This window comes from Camelus ferus, chromosome 3, assembly GCF_009834535.1.
Source record: "Camelus ferus isolate YT-003-E chromosome 3, BCGSAC_Cfer_1.0, whole genome shotgun sequence".
NCBI classification, from domain to species: domain Eukaryota; kingdom Metazoa; phylum Chordata; class Mammalia; order Artiodactyla; family Camelidae; genus Camelus; species Camelus ferus.
The window spans coordinates 77560392-77586449 of NC_045698.1; the positions used below are offsets into that span (position 1 = coordinate 77560392).

The 26058-nt window shown below is 35.9% G+C and overlaps 2 long non-coding RNA genes across 2 annotated transcripts in view; one reads left to right on the top strand and one right to left on the bottom strand.

Annotated features, from left to right (window-relative positions):
- Positions 1–430, bottom strand: part of LOC116662662 — a 28452-nt gene extending 28022 nt beyond the window's left edge. Inside the window, exon 1 of the long non-coding RNA XR_004318641.1 lies at positions 287–430. This is a non-coding gene — a long non-coding RNA (uncharacterized LOC116662662). The remainder of the gene's footprint in view (positions 1–286) is intronic.
- Positions 1–26058, top strand: part of LOC116662661 — a 242943-nt gene that overhangs the window by 79816 nt on the left and 137069 nt on the right. The window lies entirely within an intron of this gene.

The window sequence follows — 26058 nt, forward strand, 5'->3', positions numbered from 1 at the left end:
TACAACTTAATAAGAAAAAAAAAATCCAAAAATGGACAGAAGACCTAAACAAGCAATTCTCCAGTGAAGACATACAAATGGCCAATAGGTGTATGAAAAAATGCTCATTATTGCTAATTATCAGAGAAATGCGAATCAAAACTTCAATGCGAATCAAAACTTCAATGCGATATCACTTCACACCAGTCATCTAGAGGAGTGCGTCAGGAGCATTCAAGCAGATGGCCGGGTCTGGGGCTCTTCTAAACTAGTTCCAGTGTATAGTTAAAGACGATAAGGTTGGAACAGATATACTGGAGGAACGGATCACTGCTTTTGAGGACTATGTGCAGTCTATGGACATGGCTGCGTTCAACAAGATCTAAAATCATTGCCCTTAAATAAAAGCTTGAAAGACAAAAAAAAAAAAAAGAAAGAAAAGAAAAAAATGTCAGAATGGCCATCATGAAAATGTCCACAAACAGTAAGTTCTGGAGAGGATGTGGAGAAAAGGGAACACTCCTACACTGTTGGTGGGAATGTAATTTGGTGTAACTGTTATGGAAAACAGTATGGCGGTTCCTCAAAAAACTAAAAATTGACTTACCATATAATCCAGCAATCCCACTCTTGGGCATATATCTGGAGGGAACTCTAATTCAAAAAGATACATGCACCCCAGTGTTCATAGCAGAACTATTTACAATAGCCAAGACATGGAAACAACCTAAATGTCCATCACAGATGACTGGGTGAAGAAGTTGTGGTGTATATACATATATATATATATGCACTACTCAGCCATAAAAAGAAGATAATGCCATTTGTAGTAACGTGATGGACCTAGATATTGTCATTCTAAGTGAAATAAGTCAGAAAGAGAAAGAAAAATACCATATGATATCACTTATATGTGGAATCTAAAAAAAAAAACAAACTTATTTACAAAACAGAAACAGACTCACAGACATAGAAAACAAACTTATGGTTACCAAGTGGGGAAAGGGGTGGGAAGGGATAAATTGGGAGTTAGAGATTTGCAGATATTAACTACTGAATATAAATAGATGAATAACAAGTTCATACTGTATAGCACAGGGAACTATATTCAATATCTTATAGTAACCTATAATTAAAAAAATATGAAAATGAATATATGTATGTATGACTGAAGTATTATGCTGTACGCCAGAAATTGACAAAACATTGCAAACTGACTATACTTCAATAAAAAAAAATAAAATTCTCATGGGAACTATTTTTTAAAAAAGGGTTTATGTGATTAAATTCAGCCCACCCATATAATCTCTTTAATTTAAGGTCAGCTGATTTGATACCTAATTATCTACAAAATCCCTTCACAGCAGAATTTAGATTAGTGTTTGAATAACTGGGAGAAGATGTCAGCACACCAGATGCCAGGAATCTTGGGGGGCTATCTTCGAATTCTGTCTACCACAAAGATTAAAAACTTTAAAATATTCAAAATATTTAAAGTATTTGAATCCTTCTCAGATACTTTCTTGGTTTCTTTAAGTTTCCTTTCTGATCACAAGGCCTATTGCTTTACAGTGTAATAATATAAAGACCAAAAAAAAAAAAAAAAAAAAAAAAAACCCAAAAGATTTCCATGGTTCTAATTTAGTCAGAGGACACATGCAGTGAATTTACTTTGGAGACCTGCCTCTGGAATTTTTCATGACTACCCTTTCCCCAGGGCAGAACTCATGATTCCTTAAATGTGTTTCTCTACTCTGGTCATTACTTAAGTTTTTCATAGTTACTGCAACCTGTAATCTCTACTTCCTTGATTTATTTAAAATTCTAATCAAGTACATGGTGTCTGGTTGATGTTTATTGAATGAATGAATAAATAGCATTTTTTGTTCCACTTCCTGTTGTGGCGATTTAGGGGTGTGCTTTGGTCTTTCCACAGCCATTTTTAACTCTCAGCTATCTCAGGCAAGTAGAATGCTATGTCTCTTTGCCTACCTCTATGACTTATCTATCTTATTTTTTTCTAATTATCATAAAGATTAAATTCCTTTTGGGGTTATATTTCTTAGTAAGCATTTTTTTTCTTTTTCTTCTTCTTCATATATTATTTTACATTTTTTTTTCTGTTCCAGTGAACTTTTGTGAATGGCAGGGAGTGTCCAATAAGAGGAATATTACCTCCATTAGATGTTCCGTCATAGTCATAAACTAGCATTTTATTAGGAAGAATAAAACTTTGTGCCCTGTGAAAAGTTAAAACTGAATTGTATTTCTTTCTTTTTTTGACCCACATTGTATTTTATTTGTTTGTTTATTTATTTATTTATTTATTTATTATTGAAGTATAGTCAATTTATACTGTGTTAATTTCTGGTGTACAGCATAGTGATTCATTTATACACACACTATATATGAATATATATATATTCATTCTTTTTCATATTCTTTTTCATTATAGGCCATTACAAAGTATTGAATACAGTTCTCTGTGCTATACAGTAGGACCTTGTTTATCTATTTTATATATAGTAGTTAATATCTACAAATCCCAAATTCCCAATTTATCCCTCCCCACCCTCTATCCCCCCTGGTAACCATAAGTTTGTTTTCTGTCTGTGAATCTGTCTCTGTCTCTGTTTTATAAATAAATTCATTTGTGTCATTTTTTTAGGTTTCACATATAAGTGGTATCATATGGTATTTTTCTTTCTCCTTCTGGCTTACGTCACTTAGTATGATGGCTCCAGGTTTATCCATGTTACTGCAAATAGCATTGTTTTATTCTTTTTTATGGCTGAGTAGTATTCCATTATGTATATATATTATATATATACCACAACTTCTTCTTCTTCTTCTTCTTCTTCTTCTTCTTCTTCTTTTTTTTTTTTTTTTTGGTGGGAGGAGGTTATTGGGTTTATTTATTTATTCTTAAATTTTTTTTACTGAATTTTTTTAATGGAGGTACTGGGGATTGAACCCAGGACCTCCTGCTGGCCAAGCACATGCTCTACCCCACCACAACTTCTTTCCCCAGTCATCTGTCAGTGGACATTTAGGTTGCTTCCATGTCGTGACTATTGTAAACAGCTCTGCTTTGAACATTGGGAAAATATAATCCCTGTTAAAATCGCACAAAAGGAATACTTGTAATAAACTTGACCAAGAAGGTGAAAGACTTATATGCAGAGAACTATAAAACATTGATTAAAGAAACTAAAGGTGATTTGAAGGAATGGAAAGATACCCCATGCTCTTGGATTGGAAGAACTAGTATTGTTAAAATGACCATGCTGCAGAAAGCAATCTACAGGCTTAATGAATTACAGTTCTTTAAGAGACTCAATGTTTTTATAAATATGTTCTTAATAGTCATGGTATAGTATTTTCAGTTTTCCACCTGGACCAATGGTGGGACACAGATTAAAAGAAGAAGATCATAAGGGTTTCTGAATGTGCCAAATGCTTTCCCTATAAACTACTTGAATATTTCATAAGGAAAATTTCAGGAAAAGTGTGACATTTCTTTATAAGCCCTGCCTGTAGCCTGAAAACATGAAAATTAGGATAGAAATGTCTGAAATGGAAATACAGTGAGGAGATTTACTTGAATTCTATCCCTTTAGCCATGCCACCAGCGATCCTGATTTGATGGAGTACTTAAGCACAAACACATTTTCATTTAATGTGAAACCTAATCTTGCTAATTTGCCAAAAGGAGATGTCAAATTAGTGATTAATTTGCTTTCATCAAGATGTTTATTGGAACGTCATTATTTCAGCATATATGCAACAGCTATCATAGTTTCTATATTTCTTAACGTCCTAGTAGTACATCCTTGAAAATCTCACCCATTGTACTAATAGATAACAGATAGGTTACTTCGTTTAAATTTCCATTTTATACAGTTGACAATTTTTAATACTAAATCTATGACTGAAAAAGGAAGTATATTGAGAAAAATCTAATTTATTATTGATGGTTTCTAAGTATTTTTTAAATATCATATTGTGGGAGAATTTGGGATCAGTTTATCCCAATATATGTGTTTGTATTAATCAGCTATTACCACAGTAATGCTGCATAAACACTCCAAAACTTCATGACTTAGAATAACATTAAATTATTATAGGCTCAAAGGTCTACATTTGACTGCAGATTGATCTAACCTAGAACAGTTGGGCCACTCTTCTTAAGGCTGCCAATTGGAGTTGTATCAGCTTTACGTGCCTTTCACTGTTCTTGGACCAGTTTCTGCTCAGAGCATTTTCTTGTGGCAGGGAGCAGTACACACATCACCCTCTAAGATTCCTTTGGTCAAAATCAATCACAGGCCAAGCCCTGAATCCATGGGGCAGGGGAATATACTGAACCCGTGGAGTGGGTAAGGGTAGGAGTGAGTGAGGGTAGGAGTGAGTAGTTATTGAAGAGTAATCCAAACTATCTTGTATGTTTTATTCTTTATGATAAATGGTGTGTAAGATAGAAAAGGTCCCTATTTGTGAAATCATATGCAGATATACTATACAGCATCCCTTCTATTTCATGGCATAGATTGAGTAAATTTAAGTATAAATTTGCCAATCCTTATTTTAGGACCCAAGATAAACTTTTATGTGTTTTTAGCAGCTATTTGCTTCATTTTTGGTTGTTTATTTACAGATATGGGTATATTTGGTGGCTGAATAGAGTCTGTGCATTACTTTTTTCTCTAAGAATAAACATATGTCTCAGAGGGGAGAGGAAAAGGAAGTGTGGATGCTCCACTGAGCTGCTGGGCTCTCAATAAATATTCAAACAACTGATTACCATCTTGCAAGTGAGTCCTCTTGTATTCCACCTCTATATCTGCTTCACTTTGTGTTAATATATATATGGTCCTTGAGAAAACACGTGACATTTTCTTTATCATGGTAAGATACACATACCATAAAATTTACCATTTTAATCATTTTAAAGTGTACAATTTGGGGGTATTAAGTACATTTCATAAGGAGAATTTCACCAATTGCTTTATGAGCCCGGCCATACCATCACCACTATAGTTCCAGTACTTTTTCATCACCTCCAATGGAAATTGTGTCCACATTTAACAGTCAGTCATTCCTTATCCCTCTTCCTCAAAGGTCCTGGCAACAACTAATCTGTCTTCTGCCTCTATGGATTTGCCTACTGTGGACATTTCATACAAATGGACTCATACAATATAGGGCTTTTTGTGTCTAGCTTCTTTCACTTACAGTGTTTTCAAGGTTTATCTATGGTGTGTGGTGTGTGTGAGTACTTTATTCCTTTTTATGGCTGAATAATATTCCATTGTATGGATATACCACATTTTACTTATCCACTCATCAGTTATGGAATTTAGGCAAATAATACTTAATATACATACTAATCGTTTCTAGATATCAGATGACATCTAAAAGGTTAACAGTCTCAGAGGTTTTTCTTATTTCCCCCTGTTCAATATATCAGCAGAAAAGAACTCTTTTGTACAACTTAGTTGGAAAGGGAAGAGGAGAAACAGGAAGACTTTCCAGAAAAATAATAGGAACACAGTGCAGAGTGAATTCTCACTGCCCAATTAAACTGTGATACTGTGATTGTGATTTTTTTTATAACTTTAGTCTAGATTACTATGATCAGATATCATAGTTACTTGACAGCAATTTGGTAGGAAACCAGGAATCAGCAGCTGGTTATTTTAATTGTGACTTTAATCTTGCATCTTTTCCTAATTTGCTGTGACACATGCCTAAGTTTACTCTTTTATAAAATAATAATAATAATATCCAAATAGTACTTTCCCACTTCTTCCCATGCTTTCTGTGCCAATGTTATATGCTTTCCAGCTTCCTCCTGCTGTCCAAAAAATGTTTCAAACCCCAGATCATGTGAGATTCTGGTTTAAGATTTAAAAATACTTCCCTCCCTGAAGGTTTATTACCCAATTAGAATCTGAAAGGGGCTGCATAACTATTTCATCATCCATAGAGTCCAAGAGGAGTGCAATGGAATTAACTTAAAAGCTTGGGAAAAGTAAGATATATGAATAAAATAAAAGGAATTGGCATTATGTAACCTGGAGAAATGAAGGCTGAAATCTTTAATACATGAAGGACTATTATATAGAGGAGGATGAATGATTTTTCTCTGTCTTCCATGAGAACAGAATAAGAAGAAATGGATTTAAGCTATAGTACGCAGGATTTAGATTAGAAATAAAAAGCTTTCTAACTCTAGGGAATGTAAAGCATTTTATCAGTGTCCTTATTAAACCCCAAAAGGGATTTAAGGAAAAGAAAGTGGAAGTGAAGAATTAGTTTTATTGTTAGAGATGTTCCTAAATACCCTTTCTTGTGAGTGTTTAGATGAGGATAGATAGCCATCTATTTTGGATGGTTTCAGAAAATAGAGGGCACCCACCATACTGTCATGTTTCAACTCTGTAGAGTGTCAAGCACAATGCTTTGCAGGTGGGACCTGCTTAATAAAAGATAGTGAAATGAATAACTCCCTCTTCTTAAACACAAGAAAACCCAAGTTAGTGTAACAACTATATGCCCTAAGATCAAGCAGCTGGCTGCTATTAGGGTCAAATTCACACAGTTATTTAAATATAGATTTGAGATAGAAAATTAATTTCTACCTGCTTTATACCAAGAACACTGAACGATCAGTCCAGAACTGGACTCGGGCACACTCTCTCCCTGCTATGCCCTGGATGCCTGGATGGCTTCTAGATGAACGACTCAGTAATCTATGACTAATTGGTTAAGTGTGCAAGTGACCTGGTTCTAGTGAGACATACACATACAATACTTAGCAGTTTCTTTCAAAAGCAATAAAAAATAACTTATTCAGTAATTACTCATTGAGTTCTCATAGCACATGCAGCATTACGCCAAGTCCTAGGCAGTGCGTAAAAGGGAAAAATGTGTCAGTGAAATAATGTGGAGATAAGCTGTCTCGTATTTTTAAAGGCATCTGGCAGTCTTAAGGCTAAACGTCAGGGAGAAAGCAGGTAGGAAGAACCAATGAAAGCAGCTTTTTTGTGTTTTCTCTGAAGGTTTATACACTCCAGCTTTGTTCCTTCCCTGGCACCTGCTTCTTCCCTTTCTTACCCATCCTGGTGGACTGACCTGCTTTCCACCCCTCCCTGCACACTGTTCCCGCTTGTGCTTGCCACATCTCCAATTCTTGGGTAGACTTATAGCCTACATTTTCAATTTCTTGACTCTTCAGATGTCAGGACTTCTGGGGTCCTGAATGGAGTTATTAAAATGGCATTTGAAGGCATGCTGTGGTGGTGTAGAGTGGGCAAGACTCTGGATAGCACAGAGGTCTTGGACTAGAGCCTTGGGCCTGAATTTGAAGTGCCAAGTCTAAAATCTTATTTTAACTTGTATGACTGGAGTAAAGTGATGATGGGAATTAAAATCTGCCATGGAATGAGGAAAACTGTCAAGCAACATTGACAGCAGGCACTGAGAAATAAAGAAGAGAGAAAAACTGTTAAAAATGCTAGTTACAATAAATATATAAACAAATTGTCAATTATGCATGATCACCAATAATGTAAAAAAAGCACAATAACAATGATTCCTCATTAAATATGCCAGATTAATTTTGCATACATTTCATTTCATTTCAATCTCAACTATTCATGTGGCTCTGTTTTCAAAATTTCTTGCTTTTGTAGCTTGATTGTCTGCTCAGAGCATGTAAAACAGTAGAGAAGACAGTGTTCACCTGTGGAGTGCCCACCTATATCATTATTCACACCGTTTGGTTGCTGTTTCATAAATAATGCTGATTAAATTTTTTCCCATTGAAATTGAAAGAGAATATTTCAGTGATATTCCAAAATGCAACAAATAACATATTGTTCTAATTGCCTTAGCTGCCTTCCCTAAAGGGAACACACTTGGTTTCAGGGCGGGCAAATCTTGGTACAATAATAAATTGTTCTTAATGTTACATTGAGGAGAGATTTAATCAGGCTGCTTTCATTTTGGCAATTTCAGGATTTCTAGGTTTCACTTCCTACCTCCCCAGCAAAAAGTAAACAGAGAATATTGGATTTTCTGCTCATCAGATACTTCACTTGAGCATTACTTTCTTTCTTTCTTTCTTTCTTTTTTTTTTGTAATAAGTTTTAACCAAAAGATAATCAAAAGTAGTCTCTCCCTTGGCCATCCCTCATGCTTGGTCAGGGACTATTTTTAAACTTGATGAAAGTAGTGTTAAGTATGTATTTTGATTTTAAGATTGAAAAATTAATATAGGCACTAAAGGAATCAAATAAAACAAAACTTGGGAATTCACTTTTACAATTAAGGAAAGAAAAAAGCAATTTTAGTGGCTTGGCTATCAGATAGGCCTTCCCTGACCCATTTAATGCAATTTCTTTAACCCACTAGTCTCTATTATATGGATTGAACTGTGATTTGTTGTCTGTTATCAATTTAATTTTTTTCCTTTCTCTTGAGGGAGTTATTCCATATTCTTGGCAGCCTTGCTGAACTGCAGTGGAACCAAGGACTTTTATGTATTCAGATTCTTAATTGTAAACATTGTGACAGGCATTGGCAAACTGGGATTTGGCAGAGTTGATGTGATGTCATAGAAAAGAATTTCCTTTGTTTTATTTAAAAGTGGTTTCCAAGTTTTTCCCCAGTAGGTCTGGTTTTTATCTCAAGCTCTAAGAGAGCCCTTTACCAGATGTCAGAACCAAGACATTATCTTTGACTTCTAAGGATTTTATCCAGGCTGACTTGGTTACTCCCCTTCATGAATTGAATGCATACTTCTTAAATAACGCTCCATTTCTCCAGGCTAATGTTCTGTCTTTCCCTTCCATTTATCTTGCCCTGTCTATCCTCATCCTTTTTCTTAGGCGGAACTACCTCTTCTCAGTTCCCTTAGCATAAAAGTGATTCTCTCAAACACTGTCATCTCGTTAATACATTTTCAAAGAGTTATTGATTTCCTGCCTGGTTTCATCCAATATAAGCAGGCAAGTTACAGGTTAATGAATTTGATGTAAGTTATTGGCAGAATCCTAAAACAGAATATTAAACATGTGATTTGTTAGCACTTAGGGAAAAAGTCAGTGATAAATTAGGAGAGTCTGCATGAGTTTTCTAAGAACAATTGGCAAATCAATCTCTCCTTTAGATAGGTTCCCTGCATTGAGAGGTCAGAGAAACTGGATACAGCATTTTGATTCCAGCAAGATATTTGAAGTTGTTGCTTGAGATGGCTTCCTGGACAAGATGGCGAAATCAGAGCTGGGTGAAATGGCCATGTCTGGCAGAACAGCTATGGCTACTTAGTGAAATTATATAATTTAGAAGGTGATTTTTAGGGGAATCCACAAGCCTCTAGTTTGGCCCAACCTCAATCAGCATTTTAATTTATAGTTGGGATGAGCCATGTAAGGCCTTTTTCTATTTCCTCTTTAATTTTCTATTTGATCTTCAAAGCCCCACCTTAGAAGTCTTCTGTCACCCTTCAGTTTTATTTAGAGATCTCCCCTCTGTACTGCGATAGTAGTTTTTCATGGTATTTACCACATTATTCTGTAATTCCTCATTTACCCATCTGTTTCCTTTGGTAGGCTGTGAAATTCTTGAGGTCAAAGACCAATCTTATTTAACCTTATATCCTACAGCATCTGGTACTTAGTATTTATCAGTAGAAAGTCTTTGAATAGGTGAATGAATGAGTGATTTAATGCCTAATATAGCATTTCTCTCAAGTACCACAAAAAAGAAGTAATATAATTAATAACAGAATTGATTCAGAGAGTTGAGTGGTTGAAACAATGACTCCAGTGAAAATCATCGATGAAGTTCAATACCTCGACTCCATTGATCTTACCAACTACCTTTGATTGTCTCTTACCCCTTTGCTGTTCTCTGATGCCTCCTCATCAAGCTTAATTTCATGGTTGATCATTATAATCACTCCCTTGCCCATCTCTTGCCTCGTCCTTTACAAAACCACAACTCTGGGTAGGTCCAACTCTCTACATGCATCCATGGATAAACACGACTGAAGAAAAGCCCCCTACCCTGCTGACTCACTTCACTCTTTCCTTCTTTTCTTTGTTTCTTCTTTTCTTTTCTTTTCTTTTCTTTTCTTTTCTTTTCTTTTCTTTTCTTTCTTTCTTTCTTTCTTTCTTTCTTTCTTTCTTTCTTTCTTTCTTTCTTTCTTTTTCTTTTTTCTTTTGCTATTTTTTTTCTAAAATTGAAGTATAGTCAGTTTATAATGTTGTGTTAGTTTCTGGTGTACAGCATAGTGATTCAGTTATACATATATATTTTTCATATCTTTTTCATTATAGGTTATTACAAGATATTGAATGTAGTTCCCTGTGCTGTACAGTAGGACCTTGTTTATCTATTTTGTATATAGTAGTGTGTATGTGTTAATTCCAAACTCCTAATCCATCCATACCCTGCCCCTTTCCCCTTTGGTAACCATAAGTTTGTTTTCTATGTCTGGGAGTCTATTTCTGTTTTGTAAATAAGTTTATTTGTATCATTTTTAAAGATTCTACATATAAGTGATATCATATGATATTTGTCTTTCTCTGTCTAACTTACTTCGCTTAGTATGATAATCTCTAGGTCCATCCATGTTGCTGCAAATGGCATTAATTTTTTCTTTTTTATGGCTGAGTAATATTCCATTATGTGTATATAAAATTCCATAAACACACACACACACACACACACACACACACACACACACACATACGTACACCACAACTTCTTTACTCAGTCATCTGTTGATGGACATTTAAGTTGCTTCCATGTCTTGGCTATTGTAAATAGTGCTGCTATGAACATTGGGACGTGTGTATCTTTCTATATTAGAGTTCCCTCTGGATATGTGCCCAGGAGTGGGATTGTTGGATCATAGGGTGAGTCTATTTTTAGATTTTTGAGGAATCTCCATACTGTTTTCCATAATGACTGCATCAAATTATTCCCACCAGCAGTATAGGAGGGTTCCCTTTTCTCCACACCCTCTCCAGCACTTACTGTTTGTGGATTTTTTAATGATGGCCATTCTGACTGGTGTGAGGTGACACCTCATTGCAGTTTTGATACCTCATTTGCATTTCTCTGATAATTAGCAATATTGAGCATTTTTTCATGTGCCTGTTGGCCATCTGTATGTTTTCATTGGAGAAATGTCTGTTTACGTCTTCTGCCCATTTTTTAATTGAGTTGTTTGTTTTTTTGTTATTGTGTTGTATGAGCTGTTTGTATATTCTGGGAATTAAGCCCCTGTCAGTCATATCCTTTTAAATATTTTCTCCCAGTCTGTAAGTTGTCTTTTTGTTTTGTTTATGTTTCCTTTTCAGTGCAAAAGCTTGTAAGTTTAGTGAGGTCCCATTTGTTTATTTTTGCTTTTTTTTTTTTCTTCCTATTGCCTTGGGAGACTGACCTAGGAAGGCATTGCTATGATTTATGTCAGGGAATGTTTTACCTGTTTTTACCTCACTCTTATTGATTCATGCACATCAACCTGAAGTGGGCCCTTAATGCTGCCACTGATCATTTTGTATGTCATTCATCTCTTCCCTCTCCAAGTCTGTCACATGGCTGTTTCAGACTTTTTCACTTTCTCCTCAAACACTATCATCTCCTTCTCATTCTTACAGTCAGCTGATGACCTTCCTTCCTTTTCACTGAAAAAATGTAAGCAATCTGAAGAGAATTTCCACATTACCCATTGCCTCCTCTGCACCCACATATTTTGCCTTCCTTTAGTTGCTAGAGAGGTAAACTGTTTACAACTAGACCCAAAACCATCATGTACACTGGATTCCACTCCTTTCATTTACTCAGGAAACTCATTCCAGGAATTCTGGGATTTCTCACAGTGTCTTTTTTTTTTTTCCACTTTCTGCTATGTCACATTCACAAGAATATAAATATGCTATTATTTCTTCGACCTTAAAAAAATCTTTTGATCTTACTTCTGCCCTAGTTCTTTGCAGCAAAATTCCTCAAAGGAGTCTTTTTGACAATGTCTCTAATATTCTCTATTAAACCCACTCTAACCAGGGTTTTGCCCCCATAATTCTGTTAAAACTGCTCTTCATCCTTATCTTACCTGATTCATCAGCACCATTTGGCACTGTTGATGCCTCTTTTCTTCTAGCTGATACACTTCTTTCTTTGGCTTCCAGGATACCACTCTAGTTTGTTTTTACTATGACTTTACTGGCTACTCATTTTCAGTCTGTTTGCTTGTACTTCTCTGCAGCCTCTTTTTTTTTCATGAGCCTTAGAAGTAGGGCTCACTCCTTGGTTTTCTTCTTTTCTCTTTCTGCATTTATTGCCTGATAATCATGATCTTAAAATTCATCTGGGTACTGATGACTCCCAAATGTGCATGTCCAGTTTAGATCTCCTTCCCAAATGTCTGAGTCTTACAATTGTCTCAGAATGATCTCCCCCTGCCAGATCTGCTCCATACATAGCATTCCCCATCTCATTTAAAGGCAATTTACCCTTGTAGTTTTTTGAGGCTAAAAACCTTGATTTTATCTCTCTTTCTCTTACACTGCATATTCAGTACATCAAGAAAGCATGTTGACACTACTTTCAAAATATATCCAGAATCTCATCACATCTCATCACCTTCACTGTTACCACCCTAGTCCCCGTCTCTAGCCTGGATTATTGCAATAAACTCCTCATGGCCTCTCTGCTTCTACTTTTGGCTCCTTCAGTCTGTCCTCCACATAGCAGCCTCTACTCAAAACCCTGCTACATTTTGTTTAGAGTAAAAGTCAGAACCTTACATGTGGCCGCTGCAAGATCTTACTTGCTTTGCCCTTCCTCCCACAACTTCTGCTTCATCTCCTCCTTGCTCACTCTGCTCCAGTCACAGTGGCCTACTTACTGCTGCTCAAACTCAACAGTCACATTCCCACCTTAGAATCTGAGTTGGCTCTTCCCTCTGCCTGGAACACTCTTCCCCAAGATACCTGCATGCCTCGTTCTGTTGCTGTCTGCTCAGATATCACCTTCTCAGTAAGTCTGCCCTGGCATACTGTTAAATATTAATGATCACACACCCTACAGTCCAATCCCTGGCACTTCTGGTTCTGCTCTACTTTTTTTTTGTTCTTTATACATAACACTTGTTTATTTTCCAGTATACTATGTTATTTACTTATTTACCAGATTTACTGTTGTCTTTCTCTCCCTCTAGAATTTAAAAACTTCCCAATTATATGATGGAAGAGTTGTGACATACCATTTGCTTGTGAGAAAAAACAAGAGTTTTAGTCAGTTGTAAATACAAGACATTGCTATCCTCTCATTGCTAAACAAGTTCAACATTAGGTTGTGTTAATAGTAAAGGGAAGTAATAGTATTTCTACTTGGTTTACAAGTATTTATTAAATACCTCTTATGTATTAGTAACTGTCATAGGTTCTGCAATTACAACAGTGAACAAAACAGCTAAAAGTCCTTGACTTCATGAAGCTATCTTCTAGTATGTTTTATTAAATAAACACTGCTGTATCTAATGTAATACACTGTATTCCATATGGGCCGTGCCTGGCCAATCATGTCACATTTCCTTTGGTCATTACTCTTTGAATAATACATCACACAGGTTAGGAATGTGGGCTTTGGAATCAAGAGACAAGGATTTGAATCTTGTCTCAGTTTGACCTTGGAAAAGTTACTTAACTTCTTTGAGCCCCAGTTTCCACATCCATAAAGTGTGGGTGCTAACATCTCTAGTAAAAGATCATTTGCTTAGACTGTCAGAGTCTGACCCAGTCCAGATTAATATTTCTTACTTTAGATATCTTAACTCCAAAAAAACCACAATGATTTACAAAAGACAGTTTTAGTCTGACAGTTTTGGTATATAACATAAGCTGTCACGTATGATAAGAAATAAACAAATTTAATATGCATAGATGTCTTACAAAATCTTTTTTATGACTTAAATGCCACGCAAATCACTTAAAGAATTTATTGCTTATCTGTGGATGTTTTGAATGAATTTGTTTACCTGTAAAAGGAAAATATCACATGAAATAGGAATACTTAATGATGTAAACATTGTGTATGTAATTAATATATTTTGCCTGCTAAATTTTTACTCAAAAATCAGGATTTATAAACCATAGTCATTTCCTTAAAAGAAAAAAGTCTACAAAAGCATCTGGTAATTTTTTTCAAGCACAAAATTTATTTTAAAAACATGAAATTTTTTCCTAATCTGCAGGAAGAGGTTTGGTAAAATCACTAGTCATTAGGATTTGCTTTTTCTGGAGCAGCCACAGGAGAGGACGATACAACAAGTCTTCAGAAAGATCAGGCAGGGGCCACCGCTTGCCAGTGCCTTCCTTCCTTTTCATGGTTCTCTCCCAACCTGCTCATCTGGAGTAACTTCTCACCAGTGAATACATTTTGTTCCATGGGATTTATGAAGTTTTCACAGCATCAAAGAGCCTCGTTAGAATCATTTTCTAACCATCCTTTATAATCCACACCACTTTGTCCATTTTGTCACCACTTTCCCGTCCCTTGCAGCCTTGGAGATCACACCATCTCTTAGCACAGCATACTGAGGCAAACTGATCTTCTCTTATTACATGGTGTGACTAAAACTGGATGATCATGAAAAACTTTTTTTAAAGAATAAACTAGTAATTTGAATGCTTACAGTATTGAACTTGCAAGTAAATTATCTTCTGTTATACCATATACAGTTGTTATGAGGAGTTTAGGAAATAGTAATTGTATAAAGAACAGCATAATGCATGGCACAAGGTAATTGCTTAATAAATGACTCCAATTATTATTATTGTGCAAACAGATTAGTGTGTATTTAGAGGAAAATTCCCAGGATTGCAAAAGAATTCAGTGTAACATGACGATTTTTTTAGAAAAGTAATTATCTTAATTGTTTACATACGGTTATATATTAGTATTTCCTTTAGAGTTCTCTTCATACAATATCCATTTTAACTGATGAATTTCTAGGTGACAAGAACTATGTCAGTCTAACTTGGTTTTTTTCCAATCTCTAACCAAGCACTAAGAATTTTGTAGGCATGTTTTGTTTGTATTAGATAAAACTAACTGAATATGTTTCTTTCCACTGAAGGAGATTGGGACTTTTCAACGATTCTTGGAAATCATTAATTTAGGATTAATGATTATCTATACAGAGACTCTATACTGCATGGCTTAATGTTAGACAAGGTCAGGGATCTACATTATTCATTCATTTATTCAGCCTGTCATTTTCAAATCATTCCATAAACATCTATTAAGCATTGCTTACTCCTTATTAAGTATACTAGATGTTGAGGAATTAGATTAAAAAAAACTTTTAAGCTCTGTTAGTAATATGATATATATTTGTGCTGGAAGACTATTTAGATACGAGACATTTGTGCGGGGTTTAGTTCATGTGATCTGAGGAAGGAAACTAGATTATACTGTAAAGTTTTATCATGAATATACTTAATATAAATGCATGCTTATATTATTTTTTTCTTTTTAGTTCAAGTTGTAGAAAACCCAATCCAAACTGCCTTAAGCAAGATAGGGAACTTACTGGCTCATATATCTGAAAAGTCCAGGATATTTCTTGTTTGCGTACTGCTAGATCCAACGTATTTATGTAATCAGAACCAAATCACCCTTTTAATCTTGATTTTGCATCCTTCTAGAGGTTGGCTTCCCTCTTAGGTAAGATAAGTTTTCTCTTTGAGCTGCCTTTAGCAGTTCAGACTTACATCTTTCATATTGAAGAAGGGAAAGAATTCTTAGCCGGTACCCATGGCCGAAGGCTTGGAACTCTCTGATGTGGATGTATTCTTTTTGCTTAACTGATTACTGGGCTTGAGGGTAGGTGGGTGATTTCTAATTGGCCCTTAAGGATCAAATGTCCACCTCTAGACTTGGAGATGGAATTGGCTCCATCTGAACCACTTAGTCTGAGAGTTAAGAAGTATCACATGGCCCATTACTCAAGGAAAAGGGAATGCATGATGAGCAGTCACACAAGGATCCACAGCAAAGATCCTGTGACAGGTGTGGGACTGTTCAAACTGACGGGGCTGGTAACAGAGAGTAAAAAGGGCTTCAGATTAACATTAATCTTATGTCTTTTGCCATTTTCATTGGTGATCAGACACCCTATCTAAAAATACTATCACTGTGCTTTCACTTTCTTTAATTGTATTATGAAACATTTCCTTTTTTCAGTGTTTTAGGGCAAATATGTTCTTAATTCCTATCATAAGGGATTATCCTATTTGCCTATTTGTAAATTATTTATATTAACCCAAGGTCCCTTTCCAGAAACTCTGGGTAGACATGGAGGTTTTGATGCAAACACCTAAATGAAGAGGGTGCATCTAAAGAGTCTTGTTCTCTTTCCATTGCTGGATGTGTGACTATCCATGAATGTGCATTTCAGACAAGGAATTTTCCAATTTTTGTAGTATCCCTGCTCCAAATATCCCTCTTGAAACTTCTAAGGATGCTGTCCTTACACTTTATTTAAAAACAATTGCAACAAAAGCAATAGCAACACAACAAAACACTCCATCTACCTTTAGAGGTATACTAGAAAGATGCATATTTGGTTATTTTTGGAGGGGAAGGAATGTACACTTGAATTCAACATTATGTAAAAATTTTAGGGTGCATTATAGACACCTTCACTCTGCTGTACACTGTGAATTTACAGACTCATACAATTATCACAAAACCCAACAAGGCAGATCTGACCTCCCTTTTTTACATTTTTCAAACATCTGATCACTCTTGACTATGTTTATATTTAAGAGAGAAGCAATTAAATACTGATTGGAATTGGTGTATTTGGCTGGGGCTTATAGACTGGTGGATATCATCAAGATGGTAAGCAGGATTTTCCCTCCGGATGTGAGTTTCTGTCAATTTTTATTCTGGAACAATTCTCCTCGGAAAGACGGTCTTCCAGCTTCCTGTCTGGAGAGTATAATGATGGCTTGCAGCATGAAACCTGGGCCAGCAGAGGGGTTTGGGAGTTTCACTGTTTATTCTGAAGATGAAATGTAATTCTCTAGTTTTCAGCAAGGTCTCACATCCCACCCTCCTCTGTACTTGGATTCCTGATCTAGGGTCCTCTGGTTCAGTGTTTTGTTGAAGGTGGGAGGGGTATGTTGCCTGGTTATGGAGGAGGGGACCCAAGCTTCTTACTGCTCCTTGTACAGACTTTCCAACTGACTTCCCTAATGACTGCTTCTTGCATATCCTGAGACTTTCCAGGATTGTAGGATTGAAATCACTTGCTTCTCATTTGTATTATGCTGTTGTAGACTTAATCTTCCTGCGGCCTGTTAAGTCATTTACCATGTCTCTATCCACTTTCTACTTTCATATACTATTTGGTTCAGAGTTGCAGAGATCCTCAATTGTACTGAAGTTATAGTTTGTTTCTGTTTTTTTCTTATCTATACTTTTTGATTGTGATTTTTAAAAAAGAGGACAAAAATATTTTTACTATTTTAAAGTCAGATGTCATCTAATTTATAACTCTCTTGACTTCAGTTTCCTCATCTGTAAAATGAGCTAGATAGCTTCTAAAGATGTAAATTCCATCATCATCATTGTTTTCATAATTATATAAGTATGTGTGTGTGTATTTGTTTAAATTTCTAGTTCATTGAGTTAGGATAAGTTTTTCCTGTTGAGGAGGCCTGAAAAACTAAAACATCCTGTATATTAATTAATTTTATTTCAGGTGTAAAAGTACAAATCCCTTTGTAACCACTATGATGTTACAGGATGTCCTATGTAAAAGCAATTAGTTAATTGAAGCATATTTTTTGAATGGGACATCAGCCAAGCAGACCAAACCTTTTTAAAAGAGAAATGTAATTGTTTATTAACTTCTCTAGCATAAGATTCTTAGAGCTTTAAAAAAAAAAGTGACTTTCTGAAATGCTAAACTTAATCTTAGGTGACACAACTACTTAATTTTTAAAATGGTTTAAAAATACTAACTTTATATGAAACTCTAACACATTTTCTTTTTTTAGATAAGCCATTTATTCTATTATGATTCAAATACCAACTCATAAGTTAGAGACTCAATGATTTTTAAAACAATCTTTAAAAGTTCTATGCTCTTTCATTGTTAAATCTTGGGTTGTAACAGGCCTGCTTTGGAAATTCACTCTTAATAAGCCAATTACAAAAATAATAGAATATAAGACAAATTTCAACCCATATTTGGGATTTGAGTGTTACGCTGATGCATAAATCCAAAGGAACATGTTTCTTATTTATGTCTTTCTATTCTCTTTTACCTCTCCTCTCCTCCCTCCATTTCTTTCTTTCTCTCCTAAATGCCTTTAGTTCTATTTTGTCACTAAGAAAAATTTCTACATGTCTGGCCAAAGGCCAAAGGTGAATACCAAGCAAACTCAGTCACCTCTTTGAGGATTACTGATGGGATTTCTGCCCAGCATGCCCTAGGTTTGCAGTGTTCCTTTTGCCAAAGTAAATCTCTGGGTAGTCCAGTACTTGTTTGGAAGAGGACTTGAGAAAAGTTTAATAATTTGTGGAGTTGATATTTTGACAGGTCAGCAGAAAACTGCTTTATTTAATCCAGATTAATGTGTTTAAGTAAGACTCAGGAAAAAAAAATACTGGCTTTGGCAGCAGGTCTGGTCAACAGGCAAATTCAGGGAGCTCTTGGAAGAGCCACCAATGAGCATAGGCATCTCTGGGGAGGAAATCCCATGGACCTATAAAGAAGCTACTTTTTCAGTTATATGGACATCAAGTATTAATTGTTTATAGACACAGTTGGACAGAGAAGGAAAAATTTGGCCCTCACCTAGTTTTATCATATGACCATAATCTCTAACAGCAACAACAGTATGAATAAAATCACAGTTTCCCAGAAAACCCTTTTAGAGCCTTTAGTGAGGACCTTGGAGTGGAAGAATAACTGGGAATCGAATTGCTGTGCAACAGGGATGGAGGAGTAAAAATTGAAGAGCAGGTACTTAGCAGCAGCTAAAGGGGGAGGAAGAGAAGGACAACATTTAAAATGTTTTGAGTGGACATGTGCGCCTGCATGCAGTGTCATCTAAAAAGGCGGCCAGCTAAATTTGGTCATCTTTTGAAGTTCCAATGACTGGTATTTCCCAGGAGTGACCAGGCCCTGGGAATCTGACTCACGGTTACCAAAATACTTGCACAACTGAGGTAGACGTGAGAATAATGATTTATTTATTAACAAAGGAAAATACAACTATGATGTGGCCTGGGACTACATGTGAGAGTATGATCAACACGATCCTTCCCTATAGACAAGCCTTCATGAGAAGTGTCATCATGGTTAGAAACCATGGGAAAAATACAGTGATTTCAGGAATAAACATTGTACCATTAGTCTGTTCTTTCCTTAAAGCTAAACAACTGGGGAATCAGAGTTTCTTGGTGACCCTGGACTTTAAATAAACTCAGTATGCAGTGGCACCAGTCCAGGGATATGTGATGTCTCCATCTCTTGAGAGGAATGATTTTGCCAGATGGACCAGGGTAGTCATGGTCTGATGGCAAATGCTTCCAAGATCCACTCAACAATAGAGTGACTTTGCAACTGGACTGAAATAAGTATAAGCAATCTCCTTTTCAATTTACTTGGATTTTCAGAACTGCTCAGACCTCATCCTTAAATCTACTTCTGTTTGATAATGGAGCACTTCTGGGAACAGCTTTACTTCACGGATTATGTTCACCCTCTGTTACTGTCCAGCATCCATCCATCTCATTCTTCAGCCAGCCAAACTGTAGAATTAATTGGTGACAGAGTAGAAGTCACCACCCATATATTTCAAATCTTGACTGATGTTACTACATTGGCCAGTGCTCAGAGTTGTAGTATGACTTTTGGTTGAATATTATAGTAGGGAGAAGTGTTCCAGAATATTTTATTTGTTACTTACTCCTATATTCTTTACTCTATGAGTCACGAAGCTATCATGGGATTGTGGGGAGGGACTCTATGAGTAAGGATATCAGTTCTGCAGCTCCTGACTTTGTAACTGCAAATAACCATATAACAGATTCAGGGCCATCCTAAACCCACTTTGAGGATGTCAACATTCCATTTTTTTTCCTGTTTTATTTATATATTTATTTACTTTTAAATTTTATTTTATTGAGTTATAGTCAGTTCACAATGTTGTGTCAATTGCCAGTGTAGAACACACTTTTTCAGTTATACATGAACATACATATATTCATTGTTGCATTCTTTTTCACCATGAGCTACCACAAAGTCTTATATATATTTCCCTGTGCTATACATTATAATCTTGTTTATCTATTCTATATATACCTGTCAGAATCTACAAATTTCGAACTCCCTGTCTGTCCCTTCCCACCCTCAACATTCCATTTGTAACCTGAATCCTCTGTACCTTCACTCTTATCAGTAGACTAGAGTGATAGTCTGGGTCCCCAGGAATTAGTGTTAGCTCATAGCCAGAGTACAGTAGTACAAAAAGTCTGAATTTCACGTTCCCAGTTAATGCTGTAGATTTCTGTGAAGATGGATAATAAGAAAAAATAACACTTATTGAGCACTTATTATGCCTCAGGCATTGTTCTAATACTTGTTTCTAAATGTTCTGGATGCTGATGTCTCCTTCACCAAATAGCCAGTCTTTGGCATAAAGAATATTTTTCTGAGCCCACCCAGGGGCACAAAGAGGGGATGGGCAAGTCACACGTTACATCCACCAAGTAGTCCTGTCTTGTGACAGGAGAATTCCCTTCAAATAAGAAGTAGGCCTGCAGGCTGGATAACCAAAAGCAAAACAAAACATAGAGACCTGGTAAATGTCTGCTGCATACATACAGGTCCACCTCATTCCTCTAACTGCTGCGTAATATTTTATTCATTTGATGTCCCATGATTTATTCACTACTCCTCCATCAACAGACATAGTTGCCCTATTTATTGCTACTTCAAACAATACATCATAGGTGTTTTTATATGTCTCTGAGCACGTGTGAAGATTTTTCTAGGGTTTATATTAAAAGAAAGGTTTATTATCAAGTTTTTGCCTCTGTGTTGGAGAGGCCCAGTCACCACATCTCTTCCGATTTAAAAAGAAGATTTGAAGTAAGCATAGTTATGAACTGTGGGAAGCAGAGACAGAGGGCTATGCAGGAAAAACCACTGAATAGAAAATGAAACTCCTCCAAACAAACGAATAAACACACAAGCAAAACAACAGCAACAGAAAACTAACACTTTATCCAACAATCTTGTCCTGATAATGAGAATGAACTTCATATAGATACCAGAAAACTGAGAAAGACTAGGATAGACAAATTGTGTACCCTAGAATCTGAGTAGGGGCAATTACAACTTTTTAAAAGACAGATTTTAAAAACATTTAGCTTTCTAAGCCAAATATATGTAGCTTATGGTTTTATATGTTCCGAAGCCCTCATATCTTTTTCCCTCTCTGAGCTTACAGGAAAACACTGTGTTCATTTCTGACATTTGGGAAAGCTGTTTCAGCTCCCGTGTTGATTGATAGCAATAGATGATACAAGGATTAATAAAAGAGATCTGTTCAATGAGTCACTAGCACACGAGCTAAAACAGGTCACATCCAAGGTAAATCAGGCAGGTCCTGGCATCACCCGTTAGGCTTTTGAAGCTGTGATTGAGAGTCAGAAGAGAGGAATATGTGTTTGCCAAGAAACATCAATGCATTTGACTTCTTTCAACCTAGACCACTTGGTGGCATTTCCAGACAGCTCATGAGGTCTGGAGGGGAGAGTATAAAGCTAAAGTCAAAAACGCTATTGAAGTAGATTTGCTATAGCTTTTTATTTTAAATGCGTGGATGTTTCATGGTAAAAAATTTGAAATGGAAGATGTTAGCATGAACTGATACGCTGCTTCTCACTCATATCTTGGCAGGTCTACTTGACTTTTCAGTTAAGAGTCAAGATGTAGGAAATTTCATGTTACTCATATTCCTACTAATGTCCTATTAATGATACCCTAAAAAAAAAATCCCTGAAAAACAAGCCAGACACCTCACAACAATCTGATCCTAATAATGAAAATCAACCACTATATAGATACCAGAGAACTGAAAAAGAATTAGGATAGACGATATTATTGGTTTGAGATCCTACATCATAAAACCACAAATACTTTATCATATTTTCCAGTAAAGGAGCTTCATACGTAATTAACTCTGATCTCATCCTAAATAATCCTAGATTATTAGTTTACTTTGTAATTAATAATGCAGTTTGATAAATCTATACCTTTAGATATTATTATTGTTAGTATGAATTAGTAAGGGCCTCATACAAGAACCAATATGTTTCCTTCAAGTTGCCACTGCTTCTTTTCTAGTCAAGAATATCTAGAATTTTTTCCTTCATCTAGCATGGGCTCTTGCTTGACATTTAATTTAGTTGTGTGGGCTCTGGTGAGCTTATTTATTTAGAATTCAGTGGTAAGGCTTCCCCATCCCCCTGTCCCCACCCATTCATTGCTGCTCTCTTTGGAAAAAAAAAAAAACACAGCAAAAATATCATGTACTATGAGCTGAATTGTGTCCCCTCAAAAATTCATATTTTGAAGTCCTAACTGCCAGTACCTTAGAATGGGATCATAGTTAAAGACAGAGTCTTTATAAAGGTAATTAAGTTAAACTCAGGCCGTTAGGGTGGGCCCTGACCTAATATGACTGGTGCCTTTATAAGAGGACATTTGGACACCAGTCGTACTGAGGGGAGGCAGCTCTAGAAAGCTCATACAGCACAGATGCTTTATTCTCTAGACTTTCCTGCCTAACACTCCTCACACATTTTTAGATTTATTTGTCCAATTCATTTCTGTACACAAATAAAAGATCATAATATAATTATTTCTCTTTCCAAACTCAACATGATATATACAACCTTAAATGGAGAATATTTTAAACTTAGTCCATCAAAATAAAATTGATTGTCTTTGCATATGATTTATGTATCATTTTAACACTGTCAGATCCCTGACTCTCTGAAACCCAAGGCAGATTTTACATCCAATGCCTATATATTGTAGGACCCTCTGCTAGCATGAGCATTGACTTTCTTCAGATTCATTCTTTTCTACTTTAGTGGTGGCTTGCTATTAATTTATAATTGGGGGGGGCTACTATAACATGGCTGATTTGAGAATGTCTCTAAATTCACAGGGAAAAGATAATCACAACTTTTGGCACTATCACTACAGCTCTACTTTCATCTTTTGGTATTTAGAAATACTTTTAACTTACTTTCATGGACTTTTGACACACTGGCTAATTTTATAGTTTGCTATTCTGGGCAATCTGGACAACCTACCATTTATTATCAGTGCTCTTAGCTTTTCTCCCTTTATGCTTTTGTCCATGTAGAATGTCATCTTCCATCAACTGAAGACCACACTGAATGCATGAATGTGCGACAGACAAGTTCTTATAACAGGTCGCTTTTTGTGCCCTATTTAACCTCTAGATGTGAATTGGAAATAGAGGAGATTCTAGAGCCCTCAGTTTTGAGTTTACATCACACCTAGATTTTTAATATATATTATATATACAAAATTATATATATATATATATACACACTTATGATTAATGTTGTGGTGAACACATAGAATTGGTGTGTGTGTGACTTATGAGTGATTCCCGATTCTTCACTATGGGTAGATGGGAGATAGCAAATGCCTGAGTGACATTTACAAATATCAAATTATATATGTGATTTCAAAATTCAATCTCCAAGAGAAGCCTGTATGCAGATTAATAGGAGGTTATAACCCTCTGCCTGTGGTTCTGTGCTTTGGCAAGAAATAGTTTCCTTGTCTTACTCATAACTGCAGATGATCTGTGACCATCCAAGAGACTGAGAATTATTAATGTAGATTTTCACAGTACTTTGTAGGCATCATTCTTATTATAAACTTGTATGACCCTATAGGCCATGATGATGGGTTTACTTTAAGTTTCTCTGGGACTAAATATTTTGAAAATGATAGAAACTACTATATATGGTCGAATGGTATGTGTGCTTAATCAACTCTAGTGATGCACATCTTTACCAAAGAAGATATCTTGTCAGAACTTCTTTCATTGAAAAAATAAAAAAGAATGGTCAAATATAAAAAATAATCCATCTATTTATGCTTTCATGGAGAAACAGATGTCATTAGCTTATGAGTTTTGTGGATTTTTTATTTACTGGCTTCTTATGTATTTTAAGAAAGATGTGGTTTAATGTTTGTGTTTGTGCCTGGGGTTGAATGTATTAGTAGTTTAATATGGGAGAAATTTAAAAGAAGCTATTGTAGGAGGAGATTAGACTGAAAACATATCTAAATTTCCTCTTGTCTTGAATCTCTTATGTGACTGAGCATATATATATATATATTACAGAGCAGTGTTGAAAAAGGAGGAAGAATGTCATCAGCAGACAGAAAATTATGAGAATTTTTGCAAATTAGAAAGAATGCCATCCTGAGAATCTCCAAGTTCAAAGTCACCTGATACAGAGGAGAGGAAGGTAAAAGAATAGCCCTCAGAATCATTAAACAGGAGCTAAATCTGAACAACAGAGCAGTTCCATCCTTTCTCTTCTCCCACTATACTAAATGACAGGCACAAGTGGAATTCAATGTCAGGTTAACCCTGAAAAGGATTATCAAAATAAAGCCTTTAGGGTCTAAGTGAGAAGGAGGGCAGATCTAGTGGTGACTTGAGATGCATACAGGCACAGAGAAAAGAAGGGGAACAGACTGCTCTGCCAGGAGTTTCAAGCTCTGAAGTGCTACTCTGCCAAAGTACACATCTTCTCAAGTTGGCAAGGGGTGCAGCAGATGGGTACCCAGCCTGCCTGCCTGCCCATGCCCAGAGAGCCTTAAGCGATGTTGTCTAGTTGACCCATCCTAACCATCTATGTAAAGACTAAAAGCAGTCTTTTCAATCCAAGTAGAGGCCTGGTGGACCACTGGAAATATATCACTGCAGAAGTAACCCATGCCAGCTATTAATGGACAATCACATATCAATAGACAGTTGATGAAAAACAATAGAAGGGACAAGATGAACCAACAGAACCACTGATCTAAGGTTATAAAAGAAATAATTCAACTGTGGATGAAAACTTAATAAACACTTAAAATATGTTTAGAGAAAGTCAAGTGGCTATTATCCATTAAAAGAAAAGCAAAGAAGGAGGAGGAGAAGGAAGAGGAGAAGGGGAGGGAGAGGGAAATTTCCTGGGAAGATGAATAATTAGAAAACACAAATTGGTTCTAGAAATTAAAAATCTCATTGGCAAAGCAGAACAAAATCAAATGTAAGGGATAAAAAACAGAATGAACATTGCTGAAAGCTGAATTAGTGTTCTGGGCAATGAAATATTCTAAAGTCTGGCAAAAAAAAGAGAAAGGGATAGAAAAAATAAATTAAAAATTAAAACACAACAATCTTAATCCTTGATGTTAAACACCCATTATAAACTCCTACTATAATATGAGTTCCAGAAAAAGAGAACATAGGAAATGGAAGAGATGAAACGGATCTAGAGAAATTTCCCTTGAACTGATGATTTTGAGCCTTCAGGTTAATAGAGTGCTCTTAAATAGCTACATCCTAATGAAATTTCTGGTCTCCAAAGTTTAAAGCTTCCAGAGAGAAAATCAATCAATCAATCAATCAAACAGATGGCCGAGAAAGGAGTAAGAGTCAAATTATAACCAGACTTCTAGTTAGCAACACTGGACATTGGAGAATTAGTTTAAGGAGGCTTTTTCTGTCTGTGAGCAGATGGAGAACTCCTCTCCCCCTTTTATGCCCACTTAGAATAATTTTAGTTTAGCCCTGTTTCCCAAAACTTACTGATCATCCAGTCACCTGGGAAACTTTTGAAAAATTCAGTCCATAAGCATTCCAAGAAATGTAGGTGAAATAGATCCAAGGAATGACCTGTGAGTCTGTACTAAAAAAGCTC